A 24,374-nucleotide genomic window follows, 5' to 3' on the forward strand; every position below is an offset into this window, starting at 1 on the left:
AATAGACAAGAACTATTCAGAGGGCTAGGGAAATAACTTGGTAGTACAGACTCTCAAGTGTGCAAGTATCAGATACCACTGTTTCTAATTTGAGATTGAGATTATACTAACTTCATGTTCACTTACAGAACAATTGCCTAAAGGAGGGGAGAGAGTTGTGATAAAAAATATTTTCTATCTCTGTTTTTTTTTTCCCCCTTGCCTTTGATTATAAAGATTTCACAGACCACTTTAGCCTTCAAAGAGAATATATTAATTCACAGCTGATAATGATTGGTTTTGTGAGAAATATAAACTATAATGTTAATTCTTAAAGTCACCACCAAAGTTACAGTTTTGAGAGTGACCTGTAGCTTTGCCATTTGTTTCACATGCAGCTTAATTCTTTATGCTACTTTGGTTAGAAACTATCTCTTTTCAAAACCTATGGCGAAAGCTTTAAAATGACTCCTTACTGTCTAGTCTAAACACAGTATCAATGAGGTTAAGACTAACGCAGTCATTTCAAATACATAGAAATTACTGAATCTTAGAAATATATTGAAGATATGCAACAAATGTTACAGAATGTACACAAAAATGTGCAACCATGTTTCAATGAAATACCCCTGAAAAATGAGCTAGAATATAAAAAAAAAAGTTTAAAAACTAAGGTCTAATTTGTGAAAGAAATTAGGGGGGAAATACACACACACACACACACACACACACACACACACACACACACACACACACAAATGGAAGGTGTGACGGACATCAATGAATCCTCCACAACGTTTATACATTGAAGCCCCAACTTCTGGTACCATTGAACTTGACCATATTTGGAGATGTGACTTTAACTTTAAAGAAGTAAAATGAGAGTAATCCAATCTGACTGGACCAGTGTCCAGATAACTTATATCTCCCTTGTCCTGCCCCCTTCCAGTGAAGGTCCTCCTCAGTGGGGTTATTGGTATTAACTGTGGGATCATGAAGGCCTGAGGGGTGGGATCATGCCTTGGGATACTTCCTCCCGCCCTCTGGTTCTTACACAACTTTTGTCCCTTCTTCTGCAACATTCCCTGAGGAGTGGAGGGCTGTGTCAGCAGTCTGATTCAGCGTTAAGCTGTCTGCTGCCTCTTTCTTTCTACTTTGATGAGTTATGAGTAACTACAATGTCTGTCCCCATCTACTTGGAGCTGGTTGTCAGGTTAGCAGTGAGAGAAGTACTCATGTCACTGTTTCCTCTGCAACTTCTCCTGGGCTCCAGCAGATGTGATAGAAGAGACACATTTCATGGTAGGTGGTTGTCTATCTTTTCTTGTCATATTGATGGGCATTAGATCTCTGTATCTGTAATTCAGAACAGAATCTACAACTACAAGGGAAGTGAGAGTAGCTGGGATTAAAGGGGATAAGCAGAGCTATTTGAGAGATTTCAATGCACATGCACACTCTTCTTAGTCAGAGAATGGTGAAGGCGTTTCTCTAGTCTGCGTTGACTATCCAGTGGATTCTGACATGGCTCTTTCACCTCTTTCACAATCATCCCTGACACATGGAGGGTGTTATTTAATGTCTTATTTTTTGTTCTTTTTGTTCTTGGTCCCTGTGAATATATCTGTCACCATTCTTTGCCCAAATTTTATTAAAGGACATAGGTTTCACCATTGAACCCAAGAACAGAAATACTATACCAGGAGTTAAGGATATTAGAAATATTTATAACTCCCTCTGTTTCCTTAGACCCTAAAAGAAAAATTCTCAATATGTTAATAGCTCCAGACAGGACAAGACCAAGGGCAAAGATGATATCACAATGATTTGTTGGGAAGAATGAGGCTGAATATTTTTTCATTTTCTTTTGAATTATGACTCACTGTAGCTGTGAGCAATTTTCTTTGTCTCAATATTTGCAGATTTGTATAAGTTGAATAGATAGTATACATACTCCCAGCAAAATTTTACTTATAATTTGATAGTATTCTCCAGTCATTATAGAGAATTTGATTTTGAGCTTTTAAAGTACACATGATCCATATGATCCATAAATATTGAAGTGGTTCCTGCTGGTCAACATCTTTATATGGTATCAAATAGTTAGCCTGTTTATGTGTGGTGTGTGAAGCTAAAATACAGGTTTTACGAATGTTCCAAATATAATACAACATTATAAACTTTAGTACTCCTATCCTACCTGGAATTTCTTGATGTCTTCACCTCAAATGCTCACAACTTTGTATTCTCTATACTACCTCCACATCTTTCCTCTCTCCGTCTGGTAGCCAATGGTGTATTTACAAGTGCTGCATATTTACTTCCTAAAAATCTACATGTAAGTGAAGTGAAGTAATGCTGATTGTTCTTTCTGTTTCTGGCTTATTTGACATAGTGCAGTGACACATGGGTACATCATATTGTAGATGGGGCAATGGAAGGTTTCTAGTTTGATAAAGGCTGGATAAAATTGATTATATATTGCAGTAGTGGCATAGTTTATTTATTTGCTCACTCGGGTTCATTTAATTTTCATGATAGCCCAAATATAGAAATATTCTGCTCTTGTTCAAGATGATGCATCAAAAAAAACCTTTAAGTGCTGCATTATAGTATGTGAAAAAAAATCAAGTCACCCTTGCAATCCAGCCTTATGCTCTTATCAGTTGTAACAAAAGCAATAAGCTGAAGACTTTCATATAAGTTCTCTCTCTCTCTCTCTCTCTCTCTCTCTCTCTTCTCTCAGATTTCTGGAGAAGTCAAAAATTTTACTGGATGCATAGAAGTTATAGAAGTCAATAACCAGAGATCTTTCATCCCATCCAAGGCAGTGAAACAAAATCACATCGACAGCTGCAGGTACAATATCATTATTGATTTGTAGATAATTTTACTAAACATTACCTTTTCCACTTGAAATAATCTAGTTTCTTCTCTTTTTCATCAACACTTTATTCCTAGTTTATGCTTTTGTAAAGAGAATGATATTGGATGTCATGAAATTTACACTGCAAAATTGACCACATTTCATATTCCATTAAGCTAAAATTAATTTTCCACATTGCACTTTTAATGAATCTTTTATTCATGAATAACTTTGTACTACCAAAATGTTGTTTTATTGAATGATTCAGCTGTTTCAAATGTTGACATCCATCAATATAAACATAAAATAATTATACTTGTTAATATATGTTCCAATGTCATCAGAAAGGTGTGTATTACAAAGCTTCCATTGGTGAATAAAACTTTTTTCAAAAATTCTAATATTTGCTTGAAGGCTCAAATTTTAGCACTGATAACAAATGGCAGTTATTTTATTGCAGTGACAGATTATATTTTTTGAGAATATGTCTACTTAATACATAATACTTAAAGTTACAAAATCACAGTTTGATTCCTTTCTTTTTTAAAGTTAAATTGTGTTCCATGAAATAAAATATTTGATCATTAATAATTAATAATCAATAAATAATTCAGCGCTGGAAGAAGTATTATATATTATTTCTATTCTATTTTCATGACATATATTATTTTTAAATGTATAATTAATAAGTTATGGTACAATTAACTTTGTTATTTTATGACTTCTTCAAGTGCATTCTGAAGAGAAATTAACATGTTACAATGAAGATCTAATTATTCCAATTACATAATTTTGTATCATTATTTTTGTTTAAAATAAATGATTATCAGTTTTATTCTCAATTAACCCTTCTATCATTGGCAAATGAAAACATAGGGAAATCATCAAATTGCATCTTTAAATTATTATTAGAAATTTTTAATTGAATACACAATATGAAACCTTAAACCATATACTTCCTACCTCACCCTACCTCCAAAGAACACTATGATAAAATTTCTATCTTTCACCATTTTATTTGACTGATCTCTGTATTCATGATTTCCACCATGGAGGGCTTTTAGTGTTAAAGGACTGCACTTTGATACTTTGATATTAATTTTAGCTCACTGATCCTGTTATTGAGAAACTAATACTAATTCATATAAATCCTAGTCCTACATACATCAATGGAGGTGGAAGGTCCCAGATTAGTAGATTTTGGGCTTGATGTTCAGTGATGCATTTTATGTGTTTACTGCATCAGTTGCTTTCTCACTGCAATGAACAAAACCAGAGAATCAATCTAGGGACATAAAAGGTTTATTTCAGCAAATGGTGCTAAAGGGTAGAGTCCACTATGCCTGCAAAGTCATGGCAGGATGGAACAGGAAGGCAGCATTAGACTGTCACACTAACAAATAGGAAATGGTGGGGGGCAGTAGATTATAAAATTTCAAGGGCTACCCCTAATGTCCCACTTCCTGCAAAAATTTCACTTCCTAAAGTTTTACGACTTGCCCAAACATTCCCAAAAAAGCTCCATCAGCTGGAAATTTGATGACGTTTTACATTCAAATTACCACGTTTACCAGAAGATGTGAATATTTAGCATAATGTTTTCCAATTACTTTTTTCAATTATATTTATACTAGTAACGTAAGACTCATAAAAACACAGTAACAACTTACATTCCAATGACAAAGAAATTAATTCAGGAGATGTTGAATTTTGTTTTTGTTTATTTGGTGATGATGGTGGTGAATATTTGAAAGTTTTTATGGGAGGGTTGAATTATTTTACCATGGCTTTTTCTAGTGGATATTTGATTAATTCTAGTGTCCTACTTCTGTTTTAATAGTCATCATATTTTCTCTGCATTGTTAATTAAAAGATAGAATAAGCCTCAGGAACAGGAAATCTATAGCATACAGTAGTTCAAATTTTATACCAAGACTATGAAAGACAGATTTTCATGTAGGAGCTGAAAACAGATATGAGTATGTTGTGTCATCCAGAACCACTAAAGCACTTACTACACCACAAAAGACTAATTTATGAGCTACTAGCAGGCAGAAACTTTTTAGACAGAGATGTGGAATGGAAGGAAGAGACATGGCTGTCTAAGGCAGTGACTCATGTGATGGAATATGCATCTCAGCTGAAAGGAATGAAATATATCTATATATACCAACATGCATCTGCTGCCTTTCCCAAAGTGATAGCTACAAGTATAACACTTACCCACATTTCAAAAGTTCTATGACATGCAAACAATGATCTTACCCTTTATGACACCACTCAAAATCCTCCATGAAATAGTAAATACCCTAGATTATGCATTATTTTACTCTCTCATTTATTTTTGAGCAACCATTATGCCCAAAGGACTATGTGAAACAATGGAAAGGAGATTTCGTAAATGACTCAGAAATCAAAAGAGAAGTCACCAGTAATCACAGTCAACTTTTAATGTTTTCCATGAATCATACAAGTAAACTCTGACATTAAATTGAACATGATTACCTTTTTGAAAGAAAGTCATAAAATACATAATATCCTATATGATATCCTGTACTAAATTTGTGGGTTATAAATTGCTGTATAATCTGTCTCCTATTGATAAATTATCACTTACAGATGAGGGCAAGATGATAGCAAATACCTGAAATTGTAATATGATGGCTATTTTTTATCTGCACCTGTGTGCTCATGAGAAAGGGGCTTACATTATAAAGCTGGATCTTTTATTGATTCAGAATCTACTTTTATATGTCCGATTTAATGCATATGCCATTATTTATAGGCAGATTATTATAATGACATTCAAGTTGTTAAAATTGTGTCTAAGACAAGTACAGTTGGATAGAAGGATTGCTCATCAATAATCTTTGTAAAAAAATTCCTTGCATATTATACTGGATTTTATAAAATCATTTTGTACTAGAATATACTTTGAGTATATGGCCCCCATATATTTCCATCCTCCCCATTACCATCCTCCGCTTCCTACTTGTCTCCTTTCCCTTGGACAGTTTTGCTTCTCTTTCATGTCATATAGGCATATGTGACCTCAAGTCTACACATAACATATGTGATTCATCAGTGGATATTTATCTTTCTTAAACTTTTACATTTAATATGATAATCTCTCATTACATCCATTTTTGCTCTGAAAATGCCATAATTTGATTCTTCTTTATGGTGGAAAATATTTCCGTGGTACATGTATACTACACTTTCTTTATCCATTATTCTGTTGACAGCCATCTAGACTGGTTACATAATTTAGCTGCTAGTGTCAGCATTAACCTTTGTGGTGTGTTGACTCAGAATCATTTTAGTAAATAGTCAGGGGTCCTATGGCTGGATGATACAATACATCTATTTTGTCATTGTTATGGAGAAGCATTCATACTGTCAGCCTCAGTGGCTAGACTGGTTCACATTCACATCAGCAGTGTAGAAGGGCTCTCTTTTGTCTATATCCTCACTAACATATTGTTATTTCTTTTCTTAATGGCAGCCTTTCTGACTGGAGTGAGATGCCAGTGTGCTTTTATTTTAAATTTAGTCATTAGTGAAGTTGATTATTTTTGGTAGGTTTATTGATCATTTGTTTCTTACTTTTTTGAGAATTCATTCATTTCTTTAGCCATTTACTGATTGAGTTATTTGATTTGTTGTTTATTTTACTTTTTAAAAAATTCTTGGTAGCCAGGTGTGTTGGTGCATGCTTTTAATCACAGCACTTGGGAGGTAGAGGACCACTGTGAGTTCAAGGCCACCCTGAGACTACATAGTAAATTCCAGGTCAGCCTGGAGCAGAGTGAAACCCTACTTGAGAAAAAAAAAAAAAAAAAAAAAAACAGTCTTGGTACATACTAGATTCTAATCCTCTATCACATGGATTGTAAACAATGATTTCTTCTAGGGCAAGCTCTTCACTAGATTGTTGCATTTGCTCTGTAGAAGCTGTGATAGTTTGGTAGGTTCCTCAATAGTCTTGGGGGAAGAAAGAAAGAAAGAAAGAAAGAAAGAGAGAGAGAGAGAGAGAGAGAGAGAGAGAAGGAAGGAAGGAAGGAAGGAAGGAAGGAAGGAAGGAAGGAAGGAAGGAAGGAAGGAAGGAAGGAAGGAAGGAAGGAAAGAAGGAAGGAAGGAAGGAAAGGAAGGCAAAGCAAAGAAAGAAAACAAAAAAGAAAGACAGAAAAAACATAATTTTTGTCTCCAGCCACTTGGCTGGAGGAGGTATGATTGGGAGCAGACAGGATTTCTAGCCCAAAGGGATGAAGAGCCCTTGAGCTCTACTTGAGTTCCATGCTGTTTGCTGCTGGTTTTGTGCTTGCTTGCTTGCTTGTAGTGCTGGATGGTGGTTTCTCTCTCTGCTTACCTGTGAAAAGGAGCCAGCTTCTTCCTGTCATTATGGATCTCCCTTAGGTCTATCAGCATCAAGAAAATCCCATTCCTCCCATAAACTGTGTCTGGTTTGGAAGTTTATCCCAGCAATGTGAAGATGACTATGACAGAAGCTGTTTAATTTCAGGAGCAAATGTTCTTAACATTCACATGGATATTCAATAACATCAACAGCAGTATTAAATTAATAAATTTAAATGCCATATAATCATATTTTAACAATCCTCATTGTTACAATTTACAAATTAGCAAAAGTGAGTTAGTAATTTAGTGAATGTGTATGCTTTTATATTATTTCTGTAGTATATTCATTCTTCTTTTCTCTTACTATAATATTTGATCCTTAATTTTTCCTTTATATTCTGAGTTAATTCCTTATATCTTTTTATTGTTTATTTTTGTTCCAAAGCTTCTAAGAAATAGGTTTTATTCTTATGGATATATTTGATATCCCACAACCTAATTTATATCCTTTATAATATATATTTCATAGATACCTCTCATGTTCATTTTAGAGGTGTAGATTTAGTTAAAAGACATTATATTTGAGGAAGATGAAATCAATCATATCAAGAATTTTCACTATTTGCCATTTCCATTAAGGTTATAGTGGAACCTTTGATTCATAAAGTCAGAAGGTGGAAAATGTTTCTACAACATTTTGAGAAAAAAAAAAATAGTCTTACAAGATGAGAAAACATAGAAAAGCATTGAACCCTTTCTAAAAACTGCATGTTTTCTCAGGCACCTAAGCCTTCAGCCACATATTGAGGTCATTTTGTGTTTCTTTTTTTATTATTATTATTTCCCACTATATACATATCTTAGGTATTCCTTGTCCTTATCTTCAAATCCAAGTAAACATACCTGGAAGTCTTAAATAAAAGTAACAAAATGTATGCTTGGACATAGTAACAACTCTGAAATTTTTATATCCTTTATGTTTTGTGCTGTGTTCATATATGAAGGCTTATTCACAAAATTTTAAAAGGAATTTCTTCTTGATTGTACCTTGGGGGCATGTTTCAGAACCATTATAATGTAAGTATGTTAAGACAGTATTAATCTGTGTGGTGTGTCCATGAGTAACATTGGCCATAAATAACAGGCACAGACACACTCCAAAAATTTATCTGAGCATAAAAAACACATTGGAGGGCTGGAGAGATGGTTTAGTAGTTAAGACACTTGCCTCCAAAGCCTAAGGACCCATGTTTAACTACCCAGATCCCATGTAAGCAAAATGTATAAGGCGCTGCATATGCAAGGTTGCACATGTGCACAAGGTGGTTCATGTGTCTAGAGTTCAGTTATAGTGGCTAGAGCCCTGACAAAGCCAATTCTCTCTCTTTTCTCTCCCTCTCTCTCTCTCTCTTTCTCTCTCTCTCTCTCTCTCTCTCTCTCTCTCTCTCTCTCTCTCTCTCTCTTTCTCTGCCTCTCTCTCACACTCTCTAACTTAAAGGATTTTTAAAAAGACACATTGGAACCAAACTATTAATCACATGATTAAAGCTTTTAGCACATTAATCTTTAAAGGCTAGACTAATTTAGTTGCATGCTGTGTGCCTGCATGTATTACTTATTTATTTATTAAAATATCAGCATCAGACTTGCCAGTCTTCCTCTGATGTATCTAAGATTACTTAAGTCTTCACCCTATGTGTAAATTATGTTTGCTCTATGGTAAATAAATTTGTTTTTTCATAGTCTCCAGTTATATCCTATAAGCAAAATTACATTTTGATATCATGTACAATCCGATTTTAAAGAACCAGTAGCTCTGTACCCATACATTGAAGGTTAAGACTGCTTGTTCTCACTCTCTATGTCTCTCTCTCCCCATTTGAAATTAAAAAAAAATAGTACAATTACAAAGTTTGCAGGTCTTCATAAGCTATATATTGAGTTTAGTTTTATTTCAATTTGGCATCTTTTATTTTGTATAAGTTCTTTTAAGTAAAATATATTTTTATCTGCCTTAACTGTAAAAGAACTTTCCAATGTTCTGTATCTCATCGATTTAAATTTTTGGTTTTGGGTACTTTTCTTGACAATTGAAAGGCATAAATATTTATAATTTATATCTATTTTAATGCTAGGAAGTATAACACTGAGGAAAAGGAAGCTATTTTTAGTTTTGCAATAAAGTGACTATAGCTAGATTTTATTGATACAAATATAACCATGCATGGTAGAATTTGAAATAAATCTTTCCAAAGGTTACTATTTGAGGTTCTGATCACATATAGCATTTTAATAAAAAGCAAAAGGGTCATTCATTTTGGTGTAAGAACACTGAGTATCATTAGTGACTAATGATTACTCTACTAAAATTATCTTTCAAAAATTGGTAAGACTCAGATGGAGCATACCCTTCAGTGCCTTAGACTTCCAGATACTGTGCTCCCCTTAAGAAACATCTTATTTTCACTTTTTGAATTTAGTGTTAACAGATGGAAGGGATGCTTTCCAAAAGCTTCCTGTGGGATTCATAATGAAAGTTAAAATTGCTACTGTGCGTTCAATGGAAGAATATGTCAATTCCTCTCTAACATGAAGTTAGTCAATAGAAGAGCCATCATCCAGGATCAGATTTGTTGCATACCCTCCACATTTGTGCAGATCTACACCAATGGAATGCCAGCAAAAGTGTGTGGCTTCTGGCCTGTGATGTTCAAGCCTGGAATTGCTAGCATTTGGGGATGAGGATGACTTTAGATAAGACTGTAGTCCCTACTCTTTGGAAAAACTCTTCTAGAACCATCCAGCAAAGACTAAGCTATGATGCTGAAAGCAACAAAGGTCTCTTGAGATGCATGAGGAACATGAAGCTCAGAGGATGTCCATGTCCTCCTGGCAAACCACTCAGAGCGCTGCAAGCAGCTGCTCCTAGGCTGAGAGGAAAAAAAAAAAAAAAAAACCAGCATAGAGCTCCCTTGAAAGTCATGCCAGAGAAAAGATGTGGTGCATAGTCCCTGATACAGATGGTCTGGATGCAATTAAATAGTGCTTGTCAAATCCTAGTAGACATGTGCTGGCAGAACAGTCACAGTGTGAACTGAAAGAAAGAGCCTAGGACTCAAACTTCTCTTGGGCCCTGTGGTAGTTTGAATAGATGTCTTCAAATAAATTCAGGAGTTGATTAAAGCTTATAACTTAGCTTTCCAACTGCCTGGCTGGAGGAGGTGTCACTGTGGGTGGTCCAGCCATAAGGTGTGTTTGTGAACAGATCTGGGATTCCAGCCTAAGGTATGCGGAGAGCAGTCCGAGTTCTTACTGGGTACCCTGCTCTTTGGCTGCCCGTGGTTTGGGTAGCTTTTCTCTTTTTCACCATTATGGAACTTCTCCTAGATCTGTAAGCTTGACATAAATTCTGTTACTCCTATAAACTTTGTCTAGTTTGGAGGTTCATCCCAGCAACATGAAGCTGACTATGGCAAGTCCCCAAATTAATACAAGGATGAAGCATATTTGTGAAGGCTTCTCTATCCCTAAGGAATACTGTTGATGATGTGTCTAGAGGCCAGGTGCAGCTAGAGCCAAGTGTTGCAACCCAACAGTGCCTAGGCCTTTAGAAGTACCACCCTGGTGACTCAGCCACTTTTCATGATTCCCATCATTCCTTTTCTACATGGACATTTGTTGGGGTGTCTGGCCTCTGCTCTTTTGTTGTTGTAAGGAGGAATGAGAGGGCTGTCTATTAGTGTGCAGCTCTCAGAGCTTTGCAGAACTAAACTCAGAAATGGAGAAGAGGATCACACATCACTTGGAACCTCCTGGAAAGCAGCTACAGCTGCTCCAAGTGAGAGAAAAGAGACCTGTGTGGATTGCTGGTGGCCAGAGAAACAGTCTAGGGGAGACACAGCCTGAAGCCCCCAAAGCAGCATGGAGACAGGACTCATACAGGACCAAGCTTTGCAGCCACCCTGCATCTAATCCAAGGTCAGCTATATTCAGCCCAACATAACATTTGTATAAAATAGGTATCAAGATAAAGAAGGACTTTGGATTCTTGAAATGATTGAAAAAAAATCAAAATAAGAATAACATTTTGTGACATTTGAATGTTATATGAAATTCAAATTTTTATGTCAATATATAAGGTTTCACTGAAACACAGTCATGCCCAATCATTTACATATGACCAATAGCTGCTTTGGGATTACAACCACAGTATTAACATTTCTAATATATGTGGCGGGCTGATAACCATGAATATATTCACTATTTGGATCTTTACAGAAAACTTTTGGGAATTTCTTATATAACTTTTACTGCAGAACAAACTTCCACCAATGGAACATGAGGAGAAGTAGGTAATGGCACTTTCTGGCCCAAACATATAAGAAATGCATAACTCACTTTCATTGTTTTTTTTTTCTTTGATTATTCCTTCTTTACTTTTTGCATAGTGAATGAGGTGTACATGGCCCTCTCCAGGGATGTAGTTTAGAATGGAGAGATCTTCAGACTATGCCACTGCATGGGAAACCCTGTTCATTCAATCCCAGTGAATAGGAAAGAACAATCACATTAGCACAATGAAATTTGGTGGCTCATTTGTCACATCAATGAGAATGTTATAAGATGCTTAATTTTAATTTACTTGAGAAGCTAGGATGTTTCTTTTTAGCCTTAAACATATAAGCTTACCTGGTTCCATTTTATTTGTCCAGCTTTTTTCTCCCTATTCCTCCTTAATTACCCACCTGTTCCTTATGTGTGTAGCATCTTAACTCTTTCAATGCTAATGTTATTTACATGAATAAGTAAGGGCTCTTGTCATTAGGGAACTCACAGTACATTAGAGAGAACACATAAACAGATGATGAATATAATAAAAGTGGCAATTATGCTAACATCAGTATTTCTTTGGCTGCCATAAAAATGTCTGTGGTTGATGGAGAAAGATAGCAACCGACATATGAATACTCATTTGTTATAAGTACTTATGAACACTCATTTAGTATAAGCACTGAGAATGGCTTAGTAGCACAGGGGCACCTATGCTGAGCTCAATTCCTGGCAATGAGACAATTCCCTTGACTCTTTATTCTCAAGCAAGGCATTCTGCCACAGGAGATACTGTTCGATTCAGGGAGAGTTCCTTCAGGCACACACACACAAAAAGAAAGATGCCCTTTTCTATTATCATGTCTTACTTAGTTCCCTACAGGTTCTGACAAAGAGATGGCCCACCCCTAGTGACACACTTCCTACCACAGGCTCCACTTCCTGAAGGCTCCACAACATTCCCAAGTAGTACCACTAACTGGGGATTAACCATTCAGACACATATGGTTATGTGGGGACATTTTACATTCAAACCACCACAAAAACACTTCCTGGGGGTAACAGAGGCTTTCATACCATGGGAATCTCTGTCTTCAAGAGATATTGGTAGATGGCTATTATCTACAATAAGGGTGCAAGAAGGTACAGCAATACAAAAAAATAAAACAATGTTAATACCCACATTTGTGGTGGATTTATAAATGCAGAGGGATATTATACTGCAGTGAGGTATCACCTATCTCAGCCAGGAGAAGGGAAGGCAGGATTTATAAAAGAAAAACAAATGTTTATTGTTATGAAGTGTGATTGCACAAGAAATAGAAGAGAAATCTTTATAAATAAGGAGACAGATTGTATTTTATCAGGGAATATTTGAAACCTACAGCATAAGGCAGGAGGTCATTAGACCTAATACCTAAAGGCAAGCTCTGAGCAGATCATAGAGGCTTGGTGAATTGAACAGGCTGGAGTTACTGAGAACTAGAGCTATGATAAACTCTTTCTGGAAGGATCACCTGGATCACTCTATGAAGGTATGAGGCTGAACAGTGAAGAAATAAGACTGGAGTTAGGAAGAGCAGATAGAAGGCTTTTTCAGTAATCCAAGAAAAAGTGAGTGCCTGAAACAAGACAGTGTTGGCAGAATGGAGAGGAGTGACACATCTGCTACTTAGGAAGGTGGCTACATTTAGCTACTGAATTTCTAGCAGATTAAGAATGAAAATGAGGCAAGGATTTTTGCTGCACTTTCATAGTTAAAAGTGAATTGTGTCATCAAATAACACCAGAGAAGGAGCACATTGTGAGGGTGTCTCAGCCAGACTTCTCCACGTGCGGCTCCTTTGCCAAAGCACAGTGGTGTTTGGCTCAAGAGAAACAGAGAATGAAGGGAAGGGAATGTGCTCTTACACCAAATATGACTGCTGTCTCTAGGACTGGAACAAACTGGACTGATGGATTTAGTGGTCATATAAATGACTGCCTTCTGTGACAGCCCTTTCAGAGGGAAGAAGGGCAAACCACCTTCTCTGGATCACATAGGGATAGAAGTGACCTGTGACACTAGAAACAGGAGAGGCCACACCAGTTTCAAGGGGTACTTATGAATGGGTGATGCAGACAGTAACAAGTTTCCACTATGGGCAAACAGACTTTGAATGTTTATGGGAATCAACATCTCTGTATATATGCACAGGAGACACATTTTTTATTAAGGAGTATGTAGCGTATGGTAATTACATAAATTGAAAACATAATTTAGAGATGTCATACTTAAAGTTAGCACATATAGCCATGAAATGCAGAAATGCTTATAGGAAGCATGAGGAATCAGGGGAGCAACAATTCCAACACAAAAACCTGATTTGGTTCAATTTCCAGTTATCAGTTTGTGAGGCATATGCTCCTTTGAAGGCTCATGCTTAGCCTATACACAAATCTTGGAACATTTTGATTAAACAGTTTTTGCAGTCATTGTCATATAGTTCAACTATCTTATTTAGGATTATAGCAATTCCCTCATCCATCCAATCATGCAGAAATTCATATTCTGACTCCAGATATATGTTTTTAACTCAATGTTGAGTTTCCCAGACTTGGCTTTTGACTCCATAGTCTTTTCAAACAAGTGCCTTTAACTGCTGAGCCATCTCTCTGGCAGATTTTTCAATCGGATTACTTCATGGAAGCGCTGAGCCCCTAAAATGTCAGTTTTGGTCAAGCTGTGATAATTTGACAAGGTTTTAGGTCTGTTGTTCACTATGACTCATATTTGTCAACATCTGAACACTAGTGAAAGTTTCTTTTACCATCAAATAAATAATACGAGTCCTGCTGTAAAGACATAGGTTGGAATGTTGAAGGTTTATGTCCATTATGGTGATCATCTCATCCCACACATGTGAAATGGGGCAAACCCTTTGTGATGCTCTACTTATGAGTTGCAAAGATTTTTAACTTTCCAAGACAGACCCCTTATTTGAGATTCATTTGCTAGCTACTCTGAGAAGCCAGTTGAGTTATGACTCTATTTTCATGCATTGCATTAATTAACATGAACATTCAATCTTCAATCATTTGCATGATGTCATATGTTGAGTTGAAATTAACTTCTGTATTTTAGAAAACATTTTTTAAAGTTTTTGATAATAAAATTACCAGAATTCAATATATCATGCTTATTTAATAAATGCTTATTTGGTGAAAATAGAGGATTGTAAAAGCCAAGAACATATTCTGAATGATAGATAGGTTATCATGTAACTGATGCTTGCATAACAACTTCATGGATAGAATTAGAAAGATGACTGAAGAAATCTAGCTTAATTTAGTCAAGGGAAATAGTAAGCTATCTAGATCTTTGACTTTCATTTTTATGTACAAAATTTGATTTATAAACAATACAGGTTTACTGACATTTTTATTGTGTTAAAACATGGAAAAAGGTTAGTCTGGTTTTATGTGTAAATTAGTCACACTTAATTGGATTTTTAATATTTCTTGACTTGGTATGGGAAAGACTCCATGTGACTCATGGCCATTATAATATCACATGATGTTAGAATAAAACAATGCACAGAAAATGAAACATCATATTATTTTACACACACCAAAAAGGAGTGTTCATTCACTGAAGACAAATACAGGAAGATTTAAGCAAATTCAAGCTAATATAAATATGAAATTGCTACAAATATCATATTAAATATATAGTCTGTCTTTCCCCCTAAAAAAGTAAACTGACAGTATTTAAAGTATCATTAAACATTTCTTTAATACTTGCCTTGACTCAAGGACTTATTAAAAAAAAATCTTGACAGTATGATGGTTTAAGTCCCAACTTTCCAAGTCAAATATCTCTTATTGATATATCATGTTCTGTTTTGAAAATTTTACAATATGTGTGCCAACCACGGTAGCTAAAAGTTTCAGCAGTGTCATTGCCTTGTCATGGTTAAATGTTACAAAAATATCACCTTTATACCATTGTCCTTGTATAAACTACAGTTTGCTTTGATCAATATCTAGTACTGATATTTGATAGGAAATAATGTCCACTGTGTTAATTGTACTATTTCTCCCCTTTGCTATAGAATATGTCACAAATCAGCATTCCAATTTAAACCTTTTCAACCCCATTTTCAGCACCATGTTAAACACCATGTTTCCATCAATGCCTGGAACTTTTGATTTCACCAGCCTTTACAAACTCAAGGATAAAGTTAGACAGAAATCTGTGAAGTTGGCCTTTATTGCTCAAAGCCCACCATACTGCTAGGCCTGTGTCAATACAGCAAAACAATAGATGTAAAACAGCCTACTTTTGTCTGTTTTGAAGAGGAGAAAACCAATACAATATTATAGAGATAAGAATCCAAAAGCAAGCCACCACGAGGTGGTGCCAGCATTTCACTCTGGTTTAGGAGCCCCTTTCAGCACAGGAAGAAGGTGACTGACTGATGGTTCTTTCCCACAGGAAGGTCTGTCAGTCAGCCATTGTCTTTCTACTTACAAATTCTTTAAGCCATCTCAGCATTGAATGTGTATGAGGATGTGTTCTAAACTGCAGGAATTAGCTGAAATCCCAGTATCCTTATATTCCAGGAGGGAAGGAGGACAACAGAGATATGAGTTGTATGTCTACCTGCTGAAAATTAGTGATGCATTATAAGAAGGAATCTTGATTTTTACCTGCCTGGCACCTGGAAGAAGTGCTGTGTTAAATGCTGTGTTAAAAGGAAACTACTCAGGGGATGATATTTCAGACTAAGAAAGCAGTGACAGAAAGCTCTGTAGTGAAGATGGCATTGGCATCTCTGGCATTGCAATCCACAAGGAAAGTGTGGTAGATTGGAAATCCCCTGTGGATTTTTATCATCCACGTAAAAGACTGTGGGCTTCCAATGGACTGTGGGAAATAAAGAGTCTTGCATAGTGACGGCATTGATGTACTTCTCATGGTTGTAGAACACAGGCTTTAAAGAATGAGGGTAAATTTAGAGGAAGAGTTTATTAGTAGCTATGAACATGTTGAGAAATCATCAAATCACCAGTGATTTGTTTTGAGTATAAAAAAAATAGTAGATTTTCTAGTGCATTGGGCTAGTGGAGTGAGTTACCTAAGAGGTCTCACTGGGTGTCTCACATAGCTGATGGTACACTGTCCATCCTAGTGCAACGTTCCCATGTCTATGTCTCAGGAGAAAATTACTCCAAAGTATTGGCGTGAAGCCATTATATATTATGATTATACATCATATTAGTACAAAATTCTACCAGAAAAAGGACTGGCTCTCATACAGGGCCTAGAACGCATATGCTAGAATCCTGGAAGGCCAGTAGCCAGGGTCATGAGAGGCACATTCATTCCCGGGTCCACAGGTTGTCCTGCGCTGAGACTGGAGCACAAGAGCGAGGTGGGAAGAGCACTAATTCTGACCCCATTCGCTAGTGAGAGACTTTGGCTTCACTTTCCTGTGGTGGTTGTAAGATGGTAAACAACCCTGGGCCCAATTGCAAAGCCTAAGACACAGAAAAAAGGAAGACTCAGATTTGCTGCCTTAGTGTCTGTCATAGCCCCATCCCCAAATCTTTGAGTACTGTCCCCAGGACCATGGTGTGGAAACAAGCATGTTCAGACTCATGTTTTCTACCTATTCGCTAAGTGAAGTGAAAGGCTAGTTTACATAATGGGGCCATCCATCTTACATTCCTCACAGCTGATCTTCAGACATGCATGACTGTGTGTCTGCCCAGGACATAAGCAAGTCTCCACATCACATTCAGTTTCATTCGCTTGCCAACCTGCCCTTCCATGCACATTAATTGTATCTCATAAGTGTACTTCAGATGTTTGCCCTTCATCCCACACTCAAGCACAATGCCCTAGTTCAGGAGTATTGCGTAAAGCTGTCCAGACAATCTTCTTGCTTCTGTGTTGGCCCTGTTGAATCCCATTCTTCTTTGTTGCTAAGAGAGTAAGTTGTCTAATTTGAAAAATATATTCACAATGACTCATATGACAAAATTCTAAACTATAAATATAGTAGCATGGTATTTGTTTTATCCATGAACTAGAAAATGAACAGTGTAATCCTATTCTTAGCAAAATACTAATTTTAACTTTAAAAGTTTGGGTCATTAGAAGTCACCTGTTTTGCTTGAACATTCTAAACAACTTTTTTTTTTTTTTTTCTGGTGGGAGTATATGATGGCAATTAGGAGCAGTGACTCTCAGTGGGCTGACTTTGATCCCATTATGTAAGTGAGGTTGGCTTCAAACTGATGACAATGCTCCTACCTCAGCCTCCCAGGTACTGTGTGTGTGTGTGTGTGTGTGTGTGTGTGTGTGTGTGTCCATGCCCCAGCTCTGTTAACTTTTTTTCATGCGGTGACAGTAACAGTTGAGCCTTTCCTTACATATAGACTAAAATAATCCTGTGCCTTCAGTACCTAGGCTACAGCTTTAATTGATTTACAAATGTGTAAATTAACTCAAAGGCTATCTATCACCATTGAAATGACAGAATTCATTTATGGAGGTATTTTTTAATATATACTTTTAAATACCTGAGGTTGCAGATTCAAACTCCTGGACTGAACTCACCTTGGCAGTCCTCATTTCTCATAGTTTAATAAAGGTCCACGTGGCCACTTACCTTTGGGATTGTTTTGAACTGCTGCTGTTTTTGAGGTTATTTTTCAAAAGATGCCTTGAGTCACACAGTTTACATAATTACATAGAAGGCTTCCAATGAGAGAATAACAGAACATAGCCATGGCTAAGCCAATTAAAAGATTGCAGTGTCAGGAACTGAGAATGCCATTTTCTGTTGATTTCTTTTTTGAATTTTGAGGCAGAATGCTTCAAATCATTCCATAGCACAAACATACATTGTCCTTCATGAGACCTTGAGTGGGAAAGTTAATAAAAATGTCCCTGCTCTCAACCAGTTAGTTGCTGCCGAATGACATACACTTTTTTCCAACAAAAGAAACATTCATTTCCAAAAACTGCATATAAATATTTTACACAGTCACCTAATTTTCTAAAAGTTTAAATTGATTATAAATAGTTTATGTGCTTTTTCTGTATCTGAAACCTGCAGAACTCTTTAATGAAATTTTGCTTAAACCTTAGTCAATAACCCAACTTGATGTGCGGTACAGCAGTGCCCCCTAGGGGTCAATAACTTTACAAGTAGACATCTATGTTTTATTTGTTTAGACTTGCAATCAAGAGAATAGTGTGAATTTAACAGGAGAATCATCAACTTTGATTTGTTTTATGTTATCATTTTGCCTATCTATATATCTCTTGGGTATAGTGATGATTGCAAATAAAACTCTGCGGGTTTACACAAGATTGTTTAAGGGACATTATTTAGATTTATTTTTAATTCATTGATAGTTTTGAATGAAGCCACATATCTGCAAGGGTGATTAAACCAGCCTTAATAGCATTCACACTCTGTGTATATTGAACAATTCATAAGAATAACAGGATTTTGTGCTTACAAATGCCTTGGAAACCAGCTAAAATAACATGCTGGTTCATCATGTGGGGGGATTAAGTTGTCTGCCCACAGAGATACAGCAAAGTCAAGAGTCATGGAGAGAAGATAGAACAGCAATGCACATGTCTTCTTGGGGTGGTGAGAGAGAATCGTTTGAACATAGTAGAGAATATAAAGACTTCTTTACTACTGTTACCTCCAGTGACTAATTACAACTTTGGAAAATAAGGACCTGGCATTTCTCATTCCAAATCGTTCCTGTACATACAGTAATATTTAGCTGGAAGGCAGATGCTTCTGAAATCCAAAAAAAAAAAGAAAAAAGAAAGAAACTGAGAGTCATGTTCCTACCATCGGCCCCAAGGCAGCAGCCATCGTTTTCCTCTTGCCCTCCCAGGCAGAGAAAGAGCTCCCCAGAGAGGTACAGGAAGGAACTATAGTAAATAGGAAACTGGTAATAGCCTTTTCCCCCTCAACTCTGACTATGAATTTTCTGTTAAGAAAAAATTCTATTTGTTTTGGCTTCAGGCTGATGTAAGCTTCATGCTTGTGTTAAAATACTATCTTTTCCCCTTGGGGATCCACAGTATATATATCACAAATATCCTTCTTGCAGAGCTAAACCAGCTGTCTTCTTCATAAAGCTATTTGCAGTCATTAATGTTTCCATTGTTACTACATTTGTTTAAAGCAAATTAAATAGATGTATATGAAGCCATGAAAGTGCTGGCTTTAAATGTTTTTATTTTATCCAAACATAATTTTATCCAAATTATGTGTCTTCATAAAAGTTAATATGGAAATCCTTTTTAAAAATAAAAGATGTCCCTAGGTAGTTCAAATCCTGTTTTTAAAAGGTTTACAATGTAGAAAGGTTTGACTTAAAAAAATATCCAGCCAAAAAGTACTCAAAAGTTTCAAGAACAACTTGAACTTTTAGGCAGGGAAATGTGTCATTGGAGGGCCAGAAGTGAGTGATGGAGAAATTCAGTAACAAAAAGAAAATTTATGGTTTTCCTTGTGTTCTTTGTTTTTATCTTTGTATGTATTTGTGTGTGGATATAAGAAGTGTATGCTCATGTATGTGAGTGTGGGTGTGCACATGCCACAGAGCCCTGTGGAGGTCAGAGGACAACCTCAAGTGTCGGTCACTACTGAGTATGACAGGTTGTAAGTAGTCTTATTAAAATGAAGATATTCCATGGGCTGGGGAGATTGCTCAATGGATACAATGCTTGCTTGAACACACAAGAAGCTAAATTTAGAAGCCGAGCACCTACATAAAATTCTGGGCACAGTGATGTACTCCTGTCTTCCTGGAACTAGGGGATGAGAAAAGAAGGATCCCCAGGGCTTACTGGCTAGCTTGTCTGTTTGGATCTGTGGGCTCCAGCTTCAGTGAGAGACCCTGTGTCTGAAAAGAAAAATGTGGAAAGTGACAGTGGAAGCCATCCGATGATAACCCCTGGCTTTCACATGCATGCGTGCGCGCGCACACACACACACACACACACACACACACACAGGCTCATATACCCACCTGCACATTGCATGCATATGAACATGTAAACATGCACATACATGCACACCACACACATACACATGCGGAAAAGCCCAGTGGATTCCAAACCAGGCATGGGAAGTCATCTGGAACCTGTCACATTTCCCTTGGGAAGAAAAGGGAGCTGAGTCATTCTCAGGTACATAGAAACTTCAAGACCAGATTGGGCTTCATGAGACCTTGCTTTAAAAATAATTAAAAAAAAATATGCAAGCAAGGGCCTTAAAACACACAAAAAGGTATATGAGTCTGAAGTTCTTTTGCACCAACAAAAGGCCCGGGAATGACTCTTCTATCCCCCCCCCTCGCATAAATAAGTAAACATTAAAAAAAACAAAACCAGGACTGGAAGGATTGCTTAGCGGTTTACATATTTTCCTATAAAGCCAAAGGACTGAGCTTCAATTCCCAAGGACCCACATTAGCCAGATGCAGAAGGGGGCTCACACGTCTGGAGTTCATTTGCAATGGCTGGAGGCTTTGGCTTGCCTATTCTTTCTTCTCTCTCCCTCTCTCTCCTTCTCTCTCTCTCTCTCTTTCTCTGTCAAATAAATAAATAAAAATAGAATATTTTTTTAAATTTTTTTTGTTTGTTTTATTTTTATTTATTTATTTGACAGAGAAAGAGAGAGAGAGAGAGAGGCAGATAGAGAGAGAGAGAGAATGGGCGCACCAGGGCCTCCAGCCACTGCAAACGAACTCCAGATGCGTGCGCCCTCTTGTGCATCTGGCTAACGTGGGTCCTGGGGAACCGAGCCTCGAACCAGGGTTCTGAGGCTTCACAGGCAAGCGCTTAACCGCTAAGCCATCTCTCCAGCCCAAAAATAGAATATTAAAAAATAAAATAATAATTAAGAATGTAAGACTTTAACTTTCTTACCTAAAATGCGTTAATTGGCACATATTTCAGGTCTTATAAAATACATTTTCAAGGAAAAATAAAGAATATCATTGCACAAAGCTTCTTTAAAACATTTGATTATTATCATCATACAATCTTTGTCACTTATTCTAAATGGCACAATGCAGTGTGTTGCAATTGACATTCTTGAACTGGGGGATCACTATGCACTTACCCTTCCCAACCTGTGCAGAAAAATCCACTGTAGGATCTCTGACAGGTGGTCAGGCAGGCACTGATGAAAACCTGAACATAGGGTCAGTACCTCATGGCAGCCAATCACAGTTTTATACTGAGAGAAGCTATAAGACTGTTATGTTGATCTCCAAATATATCTCTTGTGACTGAATGCAATTGCTTTCTACACACCAATCTCTCAACTTTTTAAAAAGATAATTAGGTTTGGGGGCTGGAGAGAGGGCTTAGTGGTTAAGCGCTTGCCTGTGAAGCCTAAGGACGCTGGTTCAATGCTTGATTCCCCAGACCCATGTTAGCCAGATGCACAAAGGGGCGCACACGTCTGGAGTTCATTTGCAGTGGCTGGAGGCCTTGGTGTGCCCATTCTCTCTATCTGCCTCTTTCTCTCTCTGTCTGTTGCTGTCAAATAAATAAATGAAAATAAACAAAATTTAAAAAAAGATAATTAGGCTTATACTAAATATTTTCAAACAAAAGCATACCAGTCCCTAGTCTCCTGAATCATGATTTCCTTCCTCTAACTGGTTCATTATTTATGATGATTTTGGTACTAGAACCAAACTCTTTAAAATGTGATTTGGATACCATATATTACTTTGGGAGCTGTTTGCTCAGAATTCAGTCTGAGGTTTCATCATAATTTTGAGAACATTCAAAGATTTTAAACCTCCATTTTCCTCAATTCTTTAACCTTCAAGCCATTTCTGTAATAGAATGGTACAATTTATAAGAGAAATTTTCAAACTTTCATATCATTCTTTGAAAGGAGAAAAAGTTGCATAACCATACCTTCTTTAGGGAATCCACTAAAGCTGACTTTTCTGCCCAGGCACTGAGGATCATTTAAAATTGAGTTACTACACTGTTTAAAAATATTCATACATGTGATGCTGAGATTATAGAAATTATATAATGGAAAATGAGTTAAGTCTGCTTGTGCAGCCTGTAACAACATGGTTCACAAAGTGATTCCTGAAAATCCTTCCTGTTCCTATCTGAGGAATAGATGCTTGAAAAGAGTTTGTGGAACCTTTAGTAAAGGAATTACTCTAACAGTCTTCAACCCTCTGTGTTAGTGAATTCAGGGAATGCCTATGGCAGGCATTAATAGGAGTCAAACATAGCTACTAAGATAACTCAAATGTTACTCTATAATGTATTGTACAGATTTACATGTATCCTGAGGAAAAAATACATCAATAAATTAGCTGTCACAGCTCTTTCAAAACTGTTTTCATGTCATTTATGGAATGGATTTTTCTCTTTTTACAGAGTATCTTTAAAATTAATTCTTCAGCAGATCAGCTTGTTTACTTCAAATATATGTACATATTTATATAATTGTAAGAACTATACTCTTCCTTGCACATGGTACTAAGTGCCTTACCATTGAGCTAATTCCTCATGTCATCTACAATTAATTGTATCTTGAGACAATAGTTGATATTAATTCATTCTTGCCACAACAGTGGGAATGAATGAATACTGTGGAAGGCCAGGCATAGATTTGGTGCTTTTGTTGGCTTAGGCTGGTCTTCATTAGACTATCCAGACAGGCCTGGAACTCACTGTTCTCCTGACTCAGCCTGCCAAGTAGATGGCTTAACAGGCACATGCCACTGTGCCCAGATAAACCTGTTTTTTTAAAACAGTATTATATTATTTTCATAGAGGAGAACTCTGACTTCCTGTTTATAACAACAGAGGTGCATTATCCTTAACAAACTAATTTTATTGCAGCATTTCCGGTCATGCACATAGAATACATATATGTTAATCCATTGCTGATTTTTAAAAATACTTATTAATTAATTAAGTTATATATTTAAGAGAGAGAAAGAAAAAGAAAGAATGGGCCCTCTGGGGCCTTCAGCCATAGAAAACAAACTTCAAAAGTTGTGCCACCATCAACATTTTCCTTTACATGGGTCCTAGGGAATCAAACCTGGGTCTTTTGACTTTTCTGTCAAGTGCCTTAATGGCTAAACCATCTCTCCAGACTTCAAAGACTTTTTCTTATTTAAATTTTTGATGTGTGTATATTGTGGTGTGGTGTGGTGTGGTGTGGAGGTGTGTGTGTGTGTGTGCATTTGTGTGCATTTGTGTTACATGTCTTTAGTTACCATTGTTGACATTTTGCATTCTGACTTATCATATGCTTAGGATTACTCTCATTTCCTTTGTTGTTATAGGTTTGTTAGTATGGCTTACTCAGTCTCTATGAACAAGCTAATGTCCTATTCAGTATATTGTTATACATGGTTTCAATTTAACTACACAATAGCAAGCTTTCTCATTACTACTGGATTTATTTAATAATAAAATAATATTTTAATAATGAATATTAGAAGTGAACACATAATTTAGATTTAATTAAAGGAATTTGCATAGATTAAGATTGACCTGTAATATAATCTCTTTGTGGTAAAGTTGGAATTAATGTATAGAGATAAATAAAATGATAATAGATTTTTCAGTTTTAACTCATTTATTCAAGAAAATAGTAAAAAGGAAGTGACTTTCCACTGATGTGGTTGACTTATCTCTAATTACACTGGGTCTTTCAGGGGAACAACATTGTCTTGGTAAAACTCCTTAGTTAAATATTTTTAGAAGCTTAGCTCTTGCATCATCATCTTAGTAATGAAACCATCAACTATGAAG

The sequence above is a fragment of the Jaculus jaculus genome, chromosome 8 (genome assembly GCF_020740685.1).
Source record: "Jaculus jaculus isolate mJacJac1 chromosome 8, mJacJac1.mat.Y.cur, whole genome shotgun sequence".
Classification (NCBI taxonomy): Eukaryota; Metazoa; Chordata; class Mammalia; order Rodentia; family Dipodidae; genus Jaculus; species Jaculus jaculus.